Below are 12,867 nucleotides of genomic sequence, written 5' to 3' on the forward strand. Positions count from 1 at the left end.
GATGGGGGAATTATATTGCACAGATCTCCCCCTTACTTGCATCTATAAACACATTTGATGCGGTAAGTTGTCTTTTTTTCAAAATACTATGTGTTGTTGAGCTACCGAAAAGATGTATCATTCCTGTATTCCTACACATTTTATGCATTTCATTCAAACTTGAAAAAAAATGCATTATCATTTTTAAATGCAGATTTTAGTATGATAACCTATGTGTAGAATCTGACTTTTTGCTGATTTTGAAAGTTGGATTAATGCCAAAGCCAGAAACACAAAGTATTTCTTATGCTGGCCATACACCCTGCAATTATCGGGACGATCCGCCCGAAATCGGCGGATCGCCGCGATAATTGTAACGTGGGGGGGGGTGACCGAGGGTTAAATATTGCTCAGTCGGGCATCCTGGATTGTCCAGCATGCCCGTCCGATACGATATTTACCCGGTAACTGTCGGCCACATCGGGCAGTGTATGCCCAGCGCGGCCGACAGAAGGAACAGGGAAATGTCTCCTCCCCCGGGGGCGGAGCGCGGATGTCGGGCTATACACTGTGAGATTTCTCTCACAGTGTATGCCGCGGACATCTGCGGCTGGCAGCCGGCCAGATAAAATGTCTGTCGGTCTGACAGACATTTTATCTTGCCGTGTATGCCCAGCATTAGTGGTGGTAACAAGAAAAATAGACACATTTGCTTTTAGTTCACTTTTTGCAATTTCAATTAAAAAAAAGCCTTTTTGTAGCCACTTGGGGTAGATTGGTTTTACTGTGTGAAGAGAAATACGTAAACTAATGTTCTTTTCAGGAAATTTTATGCCTTCTGAAATGAAAAAAAGAACAAGGTATAATATGTGTGGGTACTGCATAAGTACTTATGGATATTGATTTTGGAATGTGACCAGCATAAAAAGTATCAAAATAGTCGCAGCAGCGAAGGAATTAAATAATGTTTATGAAAACACAAGATTAGGGTGATTTCCTTTGGACAGTATCAGGTGTGCTGAGGTGTATGACAAATATTTACAAACCATCTACATAAAGCATTTTGAATTGTTTTTAATACACTAGAGCACTGGTTCTCAACCTTGGGTGCTAGTAATTGTAATATATAAGTACAATAATTTAAAATGTTTATGTGCCGCTATATATAAAATAAATTAATGTGCACCAAAATTTGAGATTAAAAAAATGACACAAAAATAGAAATAATTATTCTTTCTATTTTTGTATAATTTTAATCTCAAATCTTTTTGCACATTTATTTATTTTATATATAGCGGCACATAAACATTTTATCTAAGAGCAGTTATAGTCATTACAAATGCATTGCTTTGCAAATGCTAAGGGTACAAACAATGCAAATGGGTGGCCAGGCGATACCCGGATGGGGAATGATTGAGAACCACTGCTATAGAGCATTGTTAAACCCTAAAATTAACATTTTCCCCAAAAATAAAGTCTTTACTCCTCTCACCACTACATGACTGCTTCCACTCCTCATACATCCTTAGGACAGTCCTCGAGTTCTACTCTGTCTGTGTATATTGATCAGCCATTCCATAAGTTCTCCTATTCAAAGCAAGCCCAAAAGCTTCTTTGTCACATTAGACCTTATTCAGAGTTGGAGGTAATTGCAAGTTTATGCTTTTTCCCCAACAACTTGCTTTTCATTTATTTTTTTATTTTTTTAAAGCTTGAGATACGCCTCATTGCTCTGGCATATTGTCCACATATTACACTTCTGGCTCCCCAATTGTGTAAATCTATTATAACTGCTGCTGTGTATTGAACACTTGTTATTAAAAATAAGCATGTTTCCTACTCCATTTGGGAAGGGAAAGTGTGCTGATATGTTTAGCATGGACTTTAATAAAAGTTGAATTTTACGTTTGTATCTAATTTGATTTCCTTTTAACAAACTACAAGCTACTTGGGTATTTATTATGCACATGTTTGGGCAGAGCCATAACTAGACTTTTTGGTGCTCTGGGCCAGAAAGAGGATTGCCCACCCCACATCTTTCAGGTATGGACAGATGACTTGCACCCAAAAAAAGGAGGCATGTGGAAGGCCATGACAAATCTGATTTGTCCCGTGCGATGATGAAGGGGTACCGGTCTCTTTGTACCACTGTTATCCAGGTGTCACTGCCAAATACAGTGTGAATCCAATTTCTGTAGTGATAACACACAATAATTTAGCAGTATAACTTACCAGCTCTATATGTAGGAGAGCAGTAGTGAAGCTGTACCTGCAGCAGGATTTGTCCATCAGAACAGCCGTGACAGGTCTGAGCAGCACCCCCTGCCATGCAGTGCCCTGTGCCGTGGCACATGTTACACCACCCTAGTTATGGCCCTGCATTTGGGCCACTTGTAATGTGTTTGAATTATGGCTCTGATTTAGCAAGGAACGCACGTTAGTAGACGCACGCACCCGTCCGCTGCGAGAATATGCTAATCGATGCATATGCACGGAGACCGCAGCACCAGCACCAGATGCAGACGCCCAGCCCCATATTAAGCCGCCCATCTCCCTTTAATCATAGCCTGATCAGAACGCAAGATAGCGTAAACATCGTACATCGAGAACCATCGGACCCATTAGCATAATAGTGGTTGACCTGATCTGCCGCAGGATTTTAGCCGCTTCCTGTGTACAGCTTATGGTATGGCTACTAATGCTGCCGCACTGCATTAATTATGCATGCCCCTATAATGGCATTACAACGCCAGCGTTCGCCTGACCACCCCCCATCACCACCCACAAACAGTACTTCCTGTCAATCAGTATTGGAAGGGTCTGCGTACACACTGCATGCAGTCTGCGTACCATAACCCGATCGCACTGGCTAGTTCATGCATGCGCAGTGCGATGAATACGCATCTGCAGTGCAGAAACATCGGCCAAGTGCGTTCCTTGCTGAATCAGGCCCTATGTACTGTGTTTTTGCCTATCATTTGCATTTAATGAGGCCACAACTCCTGTTGTATTTCTGGTGCATATTCTCCTTTTATTTTTGGGGTTGGGGGAGGGGGCATTTGCTACCTATGCATTGTTGCTCGCATCTCATGTATGCAGCCAACATTTATTTTATGCTTAGATGCAAATTGCATTCTAGTCTGAATGAGGTGCTCCAATTGTCTTTCCTGTGATTTTTTACTTTGAAATGCGTGTTATTCACAGAGTGATGTGAATAGCTAGCACAAGCAGCTTCTGCTGATTAAAATGATATGCAGCATGCCTATGTTCTCTGTGCGTCTGCGGGTGTATCTGCATGTGAAATGCTACGTTATAGTGTCAGCGGCTGTAACACTGTAACAAAGCGTTTCGCATGCAGATAAACCTGCTGTCGCACAGAGAACATAGGCTGCATATCATTTTAATCAGCAGAAGCTGCTTGTTCTAGCTAATCACATCACTGTGTGAATAACATGCATTTCGAGGTAAAATAGAAAAGCGATACAGTCACGTCACGGCATGGCGCGAATAGAAGGCTGTTTAAAGTGCAAGGAGACTAGATGTATGAGGACACATCTGTATATAGAAAAGCTTCTACCTCCTAACATGGTAGGAGTGCAAGAGAACATAGATCCTGATTCGGAGGTGGACGCTAATGCATGCGCAGCTGTGGTTTCTTTCAAATTCGCAACTGCGATAATATGCTAGTCTCATCTTTCCCCTTGTGTACTTGTGAGCGATGGACATTGCAAACGCTGAGACGCCAACTTTCTATGTCCATGCATACCACGCCGGTGGACCTAAACACTCCACCATCGGCGCACTATCACGATCACCATAGACACCTACAATGCTCTATGGCTAGCACAGTGTCTCCTTCTGAACTTTCTATAAACATGGCTTCTGTGGCTGCAGCTCTATGTTAGAGAACTCTGTGATACTCCCATAACATGCCAATAGGACAGCCTTTTCTTGCGATCACTTCAGTCCGCCTCCTCTCAGGATTACCCATGGATTTCCTCCACCAGCTTAAATGAGAGCGATTTTAAACACAGCTGCGGTCTATGTGTACGCTCAGTGGTACGCATGCGATGGCGGAGGTTCCAGGACTGTTTGCGCATGCACAGTATAAAATATGCTCAAACATTAACACTACGATCTCCTCTGAGTCAGGCTTATAATGTCCTGCATATTCATCTTAGTAATACAATGTATTTGAAATATATTGATATTAAATAATGGCTTCAGTTTTTATATATACAGTATATACTCTGTTTTGGTTGGCTGTATTTATCGATATATAGATTTTCAAGGAATATTGTAATTTTCTCTGATGTTGCACGCTAATTATATTAGGTAAAAATAACTTCCCCTTATTAGTCCGTACACTTATGTCAATATCTAAGCTCCTAACTCTGACATTCCCTAATTCTTCTGTGGTCTTATTGATCTACAGATACGTCCTCGCACATCTTTGCTGCAGTTGAGCCAAACAGCTCCTTTTGGAGCTCCTGGTCCCGTGGGACTGCTAGCGCCAGGCGTCTTTTTGCCGGAAATGCATCTAAATTGCAATGTGATACAACTAGGATGCACCAGGAGACTGTGCTGATGTGACACTTGTTTATCTGTGTGCGACTGAGTCTCTCAATCAGCATGCGAAGTGCTATGATGCAGTGGCCTCATTTTTTTTTTAACACCAAATTCCATTTACAGACTCCGTCTCACACAGATATAGAGGTAAAAAATTAATCAGCACAGTCTCCTGGTGCGTCCTAGATGCAGCGCGTTGCACATATAGAAACCGTTGTAATTCCTACACCGTTCACCTGATTTGGATGTAATTACCCTCAAATTAAATCTGAAAGTCTGCAGTTAAAGCACATCTTGTTTGTTTAATTTCAAAGCCATTGTGGTGGTGAATAGAGGCCAAAATATGAAAATTCTGTCAATGTCCCAATATTTATGCACCTGACTGTATTGTTTACAACAACTCTTAAGGCTCTGCAAATACTTCTCACCCAACATCCCCTATGCAACACATGGTGGTTGAAAGAACCCATATGTAGAGACTTTTCCCTTTTACTGCCCTGTCCATAATGACCATTCATAGCTTGATATGATCTTTTTTTAAATATTTCCCCTGTACATTATTAATTTGATGTTAATTTATTCCCCAGCACTTAGTGAGATCATGTACCTGTCACAGTAAAAATACAGGTGCCTCATCCTGGACATTGTGCTTTCATCTTCACTTCAATGAAAGAGTTCCCTGTAATCCTCAGATAAAAATGCAACTAGAACTGACATAAAAAAATTACTTCTCTACCAATGCCAGTCCGGGAATGACTCTTATGTTACTGTGGGACACTCCAATGTTACTTTGGGACTCTCACAAGGCCATTTTTTCAAAGCTACATCATATGCTAAGAAGGCCAGATCACAGAAATAAATTAAAGCCTCTGACTTTTTCTTCAAATTGGATACCATCCATGAAACTTTAGACACTGAAAAGGATTACTGCAAATTGGTGGCTGTAAGAGGAGAACTAGACTATCTGCTTACTGCCAGGGCTAAGAAATGTCCTGGCAAACCCATCCACAATACAACTCAAATTACTGAAAAGTCCAAAAATGACCCTCTCCCCTTCCATTGACTTAATTCAGGATTTTTTTTTGTCCTAATGTCATCTACTCAGCTTGTCTTATAGCACTTGCAAGGCACTAAGAGACGTTATGGTGCAGTAAATCTCTGACACAGTAAAATTACTTAAGTCGATCAAGGCCCGAGGACCTGGTAGCTTTATGGCCACTTACTACAAAATATTAAATTCTATAATTTCCCCCATCTTGCTGAGCTGTTCATTGGAGTGATGTTGGGGGGCTCTTTCTCCAAATCCATCAAAGTCACAATTGTTATCTAAAATGAAGGGAAGGATCCTTCTAATTGTGCCCACGCAGGAATCCTTCTCCCTCAATGTCTTCTACATGACATCAATTGTAGGTCCACCAGCTTCCACTAGGTTTACTATGGTGTTTAAACCCGGTCAGTGCTTTCTCCTACACATAAAGATATGTCCTCATACATCTAGCCTCCTCACTCGTTAATCAGCCCTTCTAGTCACGCCTTGCCGAATAAATAGAATAGAATAGTGAAAACTGCATCAAAATCTGTCCAGTAGTTTTCGAGATTATCCCAAACAAACAGACTCCTACCAGGGAATGTTTTTTTCCTTGACTTGCTTAAGTAAAATCGTCACTGCTTGGCTCCCTTTTGTCATTGACTAATGTTTCATACACATACACCTTCCTTGACAATTGCTCTATAGAATAGTGCAACTGAATCAAAATCTGTCCAGTGGTTTTTGAGATTAACCCAAACAAACAGATGCCTACCAGGGACTTTATTTTATACTATGTACTAGCGACCCGCTCCTGCTTTGCACAGGAGCAATTTCATCTCACCACAGCCCCCTGCATCTCATGACAACCTACGCCATGTTACCACAGTCCCCTTTATCTCATCACAGCCTCCTGCTTCCTACTTCTACCCTATGCATCTCACAACAGCCTCCTGGTTCTCATTACTGCACCCTGCATTACCACAGCGTCCTACAGTATATTTTACCACAGCCCCTTGCATCTCACCACAGGCCCCTGCATCTCACCACAACCTCCTGCTTCTCACTCCTGCCCCCTTGCAGCTCCCCAGTGTCACCACAGCTCCAACTTCTGCTGTCCTGCAACTGGGATGTGCTGGCAAGGGCAGGAGGATCATGGATGAAAGATGTGTATTGCAGCTACCGTAAGCATTATCAGCAGCATGTCCCTGGAGTTGGGTCTCTTTCCAGCTGCCGAACATGGCAATGAGCAATGTCCTCTTTGCACAATGAATCCTGTATTTCCCGGGCTTCCTGTTGAGCTTCCTCGCTGTGGTGCCCCTGTCTGAGAACAGCGCTGATATTCATAGGAGGTGCCTCTTGTTCCCCAAGGGTTTGTGGCTGAGTGGAAACATAACGCTGGAGAGGGAGCACTTCATGGTGAATTAGTGGTGGCCAGAGTCCGTCTGCAGGTTCAGCGTAGTTATGGACATCGGAATCATTGATGGTAACTAACCATCAATGTTTTTGTTCAGATGGTAGTGTTTATACCATTTGATGGTGGTGGCCCGATGTTTGCCACCATCAAATGGAATTCATTCAGTGGTGTTCCAGTGGTTGTTTTTTTTAATTTTTATTCCTTATAGCTATGCCTCCCCTGGCTTCTTCCTGCCTACTATGTCTGCATCAGGGCATCTTCATGGGTTCATTGGAGGCTGTCTCTGACTCTGTCTTCCTCATATGTGACCCTGCTCAGTCCCTGACCCACTCTACTCTCTAGAATGCTGCTAATTATCAGGGCACATTGCTATCTCTGAGCCTGATTCAGACCCGGTCGCAAGCGCTGAGCACTCGCAACCGGGTCTATGGTGGCCCACAGCGCATGCACACGACGGAGCCGGCTCCGTCATGCGCATGCGCGAGACCCGGCTAGCGTCGAGCAATCCGTCGCTCCGGGTCTCGCACCAAAGGGGGCGAGCTGTCGATGTTGAGTGACAGCTCACCCCCTTTGGTGGGCGGGCCGTGGGGGGTGGCTGCCCAAACGGAGGTGTTCCCGAGGGAACGCTTGCCTTTTGGGGGCGGCCCCACGAGTGATGTCAGTGGAGAGATTCCGGCTCTGTTATCTCTCTGGGGCTTGTGATGAATGAGACCCTACCACAAGGTAGGACGAAATAAGTTGGGGCGTGGCCTGGCGTGACCCTCTGTTACTGCTTGACTGGCCGGATTAGAACCTAGAGACGTTCGGATGAAACACCAGCCTTATTGTTATTTACATCACTGTTTATGCTTGCGGTGGTTTTAGACTGCCTACTTTGGTACGCACGCTGACCTGGAGTCTCTGTTTTTTATGTAGTAACTTTTGTCTGTATTTGATGCACGATGTGGCGCCCCCTTTTTGTGCTCTAATATTTCAGATATATATAGAGAGAGAAAGAGAGAGATCAACAGTATGTAGAGATAGATGTAAAAATAATCTTGTACAAGCAATTTGTTTTGTTTGAAACTGAAACACGTGTATATTAAGGAATACTGGGCCTGATTCAGATCCGGTCGCAATCGCTGAGCGCTCGCAACCGGGTCGATGGTGGCCCAGAGCGCATGCGCACGACGGAGCCGGCTCCTTCGTGCGCATGCGCGAGACCCGGATAGCGACGGGCACTCCGTCGCTCCGGGTCTCGCAAGAAAGGGGGCGAGCTGTCGATGTTGAGTGACAGCTCGCCACCTTTGGTGGGCGGGCCATGGGGGTGGCTGCCCAAACGGAGGCGTTCCCATGAGAACGTCGGTCGTTTGGGGGTGGCCCCACTGACATCACAAGTGATGTCAGTGGAGAGCTTCTGGCTCTGTTAGAGCAGAAAGCTCTCTGGGGCTTGCGATGAACGAGACCCTACCACAAGGGTCTCGTCGCAAGCCCGATGGTCGCGATGGTCTTGACCATCACGACCATCATCATGGCCACTAGCTGTAGCTGTGGGTGGTCACCCACAGCTATGCGAGCGGCCAGGAGGCCGTTCTATAAAAAAAAAAAGCCCGGCCCTGATTCAGAGCGAGCACTCTGTCAGAGTGACCGGGTCTGAATCAGGGCCACTGTACACCCTGTAAGGTTATTGTATCTATATAAAGTCATCAGACAGTGTCTGACGACCACTTATTAAAGGTTTGGTGCTTATTTTAGTGTTTGAATTAATCCTTTCATATGGGTGTGTTTACAATTACTTGTTTAATATCTCTTGCATTTTTTAACATTCATGTAATGGTAAAATGTAAAACAATTGGTAATATGAGTATATATGTCAATTCATTTATGTACAGCAGTTCTATTATGTGTAAAATATATCATACCATGGAGTGTGCCACTTACCTGCCACTTCAATAACACTGATTCTTGTAATTAGATACAGAAATATGTCTATTACATATGGCAGCAAAGTAAATATACAGGAAACTAGTCATTCATCTCTTTATCTTGGTTTGCTTTGCCAACATATATAAACGTATATTGCCAACGTATATGCCGTTCATGTCAAATCCAAATGAACTCTGCACAGACCCACTGGGTGTGCTGTATTTTATAAGCAATGTATCCCTTTACGCTTTTGTGTAGCTTTCATAAAGTGCATGTCTACAACAGGTATAAATTACATGGATTATAAGAACTCTGTTTAATGTTTTGAATTATTTGTCACTTATACTGTACACTTTCACTAAATTTCACAAAAATAAAGCTTTGCTCCTAAATCAAATGGCAGGATGATATGCCTGCCATACCCTGAAGGTAAACTAAACATTGTAAAGGAGATTCACAATAAAAGTATACAGTTCTGAAAATAATAAACATTGTTGTTGGTGGTAGTAGTATCAACTGTATCTGTGGTCTGTCTATATCTAACCATTGTTTGTATAGGTGCACTGTAAATATCCATTTAAAGAAGGATACTTTAAAATCTTGTGCTGAAATAAATGTCCCACATACAAGACTCATTCATAGAGAGCAGTGAGCCAATGCACATAGAGAACATTCACATGCACTTCTCAACAAATGTTGGCTGTAAGATTACTTTATGTATTCAGTGCTTATTCAGTGTTCCTCCTCTGACGCAGGGCTCATCTCTAAGAGGCCCAGTAAATTAGTGCAGATTGCATCCCAAAATTGTGGATGTAAATGCGTTTACTAAAAAACGCAATTACTTTTGTATTTGCAGAGTTGCCAAAAACTTGGATTGTTGCATGTAGGTCTATACCAGTAGCATATATGCCAGATTTATATCAGGTTTACATCACATACACTTTGGGGCATATCCAAATAAGTTTGGTGTTTACTCCGCTGCTAATTGTCGACTCGGACCTATTCAATCAGGTCCTGTATCGCCTGCGCGTTAAGCCCCAAGGGTGCACTTTTTCTCCTAGCCTCAGGTGCTGGGAGGAAAAGTCTGCATTCAAATGCACTCTGTTGGATTTAATGTTTGGAAAAACCTATAGATTCACCATTTTACACAGGAGATTTGGGTCACTGCACGTTGCAATGTGCAGGGAAATTGCTGAATAATTTAATAACACCCAGAGCTTTTCCCTGCAGATATTTTATATTTCCCTTGGACCCATTTTTGTTTCAGAGTTAAATATGCATTCCCTATTAGGAATGAACCAATCTTGAATACAGCCAGTATAATACTGTATATACATCCGAAGCAGCTAGCTAGTGCTGGCGACCGTCTTTATTAGTAGCAGCTGGCCACCTGCAATTATGCCTGTCTGTATTTGTTAGCAATTATGCAAACATGCCCTTACTATGCTCAGCTTACATTAAATCCGGGGGTGTCGGTATCTTAACCCTGTGAAGAGTATCTTTAGATATTTTTTGGCTTCGCTGCTCCTGCTTTACCAGTTAAGTTTTTATTGCAAAATAAGGGCCTGATTCAGAGCCGCTCGCTCTGAATCAGGGCCGGGCTTTTTTTTTTTTTTGAGCGGCCGCAATTGGCGAGAAAAAACTGGAGAAAAATTTCTCCATTCCAGACCAGGTGAAAAAAAAATGCTAAATCCCTATTTTTGGCTAAAAATGTAGGGATTTCTTTCAGAACCCTTTGGACACCCCCCTAATGATGATTTACCCCCCAAAAAAATCATAAGTTGCACACTTTGGGGAAAAACGACCGCGCAAATTTCGGGTAAAAAAAAAATTAAACCATTGAAAATGGTTTTAATGTATTGGGTCTGATTTTTCGGGGCATGGTATGGATGTGTGAAGTATTTTAAACATCGCACGCGGTCGCAACAGGCAGTTTTTTCCGGTTTTTGAAATTGCGTTTGTATGACACGAAAATATACTTGCACCCATTTTAACGTACCCACATTTTCTGTGGAATAGTAAGTAATTTCCTGTAAAAAAGAATAGCTTCCTATAATTTTCAAAATTTTTAAATATTTTTTCACCCAAAATTGCGCGGTCGTTTTTCGCCAAAGTGTGCAACTTACGAAATAAATTTTTGGTCATTTATCATTAGGGGGGGGGGGGTGTCGAAATAGTTCTGAAAGAAATCCCCAGATTTTTAGCCCAAAATAGGGATTTTGCATTTTTTTTCGCCTGGTCTGGGATGGAGAAAACTTATCTCCAGTTTTTTTTTTGCATTTTCGCCTGTTTTTTGGCAAAAATATTGACGTTTTTTGGCAAAAAACTGTAGCTTTCGCCACTAATTGAATATTTTGAAGTTTTGTGTAGAAGGAGAATTCAGCTGGAAGTAACTATTTCCCCAAAACATTGTCTTGTTTTATGATTTCGTAATATATTAACCATTTTACATAAGAGTGGAAACCTAAAACTGTGTATATTATAAGTACAGATATAACATACTTTAATTAGAATAACAAAAAATAACATATCAATGATTCTAAAAATGTTTACTAGCTTTATAAAAGCTAATATATTAATACCACCTATAAAATCAAATGCATGTACAAATACAGATGTGACGTCATATATCTTGCCTCAGTATGCCATGCAGCGCAAGACGACTGGCATGAGTAAGTCGCCAGGTCCCGTGCAACTCTGCTTTTCACTCAAAAATGGGACTTGGTCGCAATGCGATGTGACAAAGTCGCAACAAGAGACTGCACTGATTCATTTTTTATGCAACACTTGTTATATATCTGTGTGTGACTGAATCTGTATACAAAGCATAATGACACTTGGCGTCGAAAAAAGACGCTGCCTCCACATTTTAGCACTTTGTATACAGATTTAGACATAGGGCCGGATTCAGTTAGCGGCAAAATCGGCCGTTTTGGACAAAAAAAATTGGTGAAAACTGATGTTTTGTCGCCGAAAAACAGGCGAAAACGGGAAGTGTGAAAAAAAAACAGGTGAAAATAGGCGTAAAAGTCAGGAAATTGCGTCTATACCCCAGCCATTTTTGGGTGTGCACGCCTTGCACCCATATTGTACTTACCTCTCTAGAGTCCCACGTCGGCGCCGGTATCAGCGCTGTAAAAACACCTAGAAAATGGCCACTGCTTCCATTTTCCAGTCACTTTGCGCAAGCGCAGTACAGGAAAAATGGCCATTACTGCCATTTTCCCGGTGACCTGCGCATGCGCTATAGACTCTAGGCACATTCCAGTGCGCTGCTGGCCGCCGAACTGAGAGGAGGGGGCCGTGATGGAGACTGCACACGGGCCCCCTCCTCTCTTGAAATGCCCCTTGTGGTAGCACTGTCTGTCTGTCTGTCTGACTATCTATCTACATCCACCCCTAATTCAATATCTTTGCAGAACTGCCCAGGGTCTGCTCACATCTGAACTACTTTGCACAGTGATTAGTTTCTAATACCATATTTGCATGCGTAAATGCCGTATTGGGGGAAAAAAATGTAAAAATCCTTGGAAAACACATACACCTTAAAAAAGTCACCCCCTTCAGAAAACCTGTAACTTTTCATTGCCGTTTTATGAACACAATGAATGAAGTAAACTACGGTACTGCTCCCACTTCTTCTAGCATGTTTATATCTGGGCATGTTTTCTAAATCCCCTTTCTCCTTTCTCCAGCATTTTACACACCGTTCATTGTTACATCCTGCAGCTCTGTTACCAGACTCTTCAGTTATTTTTATTACCAGTAATTTTAAATTAGATATTTTACTAGTCACACTGGTCATAAAAACTAACTTATCCACCCACTGGTGACCCAGGTGACTGACTCATCTATTGGCACAAACAGATAAGTCATCGCTGACATCGGCTCTGTTCAACAGGCCAATTTGTCATTACAACTTCCAGTTTTAGGTATATAAATTACATTTAAAATTTTTGGGGTTTGCTTT

General features: G+C 42.3%; 1 protein-coding gene across 4 annotated transcripts in view; it reads left to right on the top strand.

The window, feature by feature from the left end:
* Positions 1–12,867, top strand: part of ABCC4 (ATP binding cassette subfamily C member 4 (PEL blood group)) — a 392,497-nt gene that overhangs the window by 57,128 nt on the left and 322,502 nt on the right. The gene's annotated exons all lie outside the window — the stretch shown is intronic.

Source organism: Taudactylus pleione, unplaced genomic scaffold (assembly GCF_031769625.1).
Source record: "Taudactylus pleione unplaced genomic scaffold, aTauple2 ptg000041l, whole genome shotgun sequence".
Taxonomy (NCBI): domain Eukaryota; kingdom Metazoa; phylum Chordata; class Amphibia; order Anura; family Myobatrachidae; genus Taudactylus; species Taudactylus pleione.